Source organism: Sinocyclocheilus anshuiensis, unplaced genomic scaffold (genome assembly GCF_001515605.1).
Source record: "Sinocyclocheilus anshuiensis isolate Anshui unplaced genomic scaffold, SAMN03320099.WGS_v1.1 scaffold4004, whole genome shotgun sequence".
In the NCBI taxonomy this organism is placed as follows: domain Eukaryota; kingdom Metazoa; phylum Chordata; class Actinopteri; order Cypriniformes; family Cyprinidae; genus Sinocyclocheilus; species Sinocyclocheilus anshuiensis.
In genome coordinates, this window is record NW_015541176.1 from 66,196 (window position 1) to 66,670 (window position 475).

The 475-nt window shown below is 31.2% G+C and overlaps 1 protein-coding gene across 4 annotated transcripts in view; it reads right to left on the minus strand.

The window, feature by feature from the left end:
* LOC107690763 (gastrula zinc finger protein XlCGF8.2DB-like) overlaps nt 1-475 on the minus strand; it is a 29,192-nt gene that overhangs the window by 27,438 nt on the left and 1,279 nt on the right. The window lies entirely within an intron of this gene.

Genomic DNA, 475 nt, shown 5'->3' on the forward strand with positions numbered 1-475 from the left:
TGGCCGTTTCTTAAAGGGGCGGATTCCCCAATACAACAGGGTGGACAACCATTCAAGGGACATGGGCAAACTCTTATTTTTTATTAAATAAAAATATAGGTTTTATTACCAAATGATCAATATACTCAAATTGAGTAATCTCTTATTTAACAAAATATTAATAGGAGACATTTTTTTTAATTTTATGATTTGACAATATTCTACTATCATTCAAATTTAATGAGCAGTGCATGGAACATAGCAAAATAACACACATCCTCTTACACAAAACTGAAAAAAATCTAGAAAACGTATCTAAAGAGCCAAGTAATGCGTTTGTTATGAATATAAAAACTTAGTCTAACACACCCTTTCATAGTAATTTTTTTGTTAAATTATCATGGCAAATGAGTTATTTATGTACAGGACACCAAAAGGCACCCTACAGTGATACCGACCCTCCTGATAAGAGTTTTACACTGTGGGAAAAAAAAAA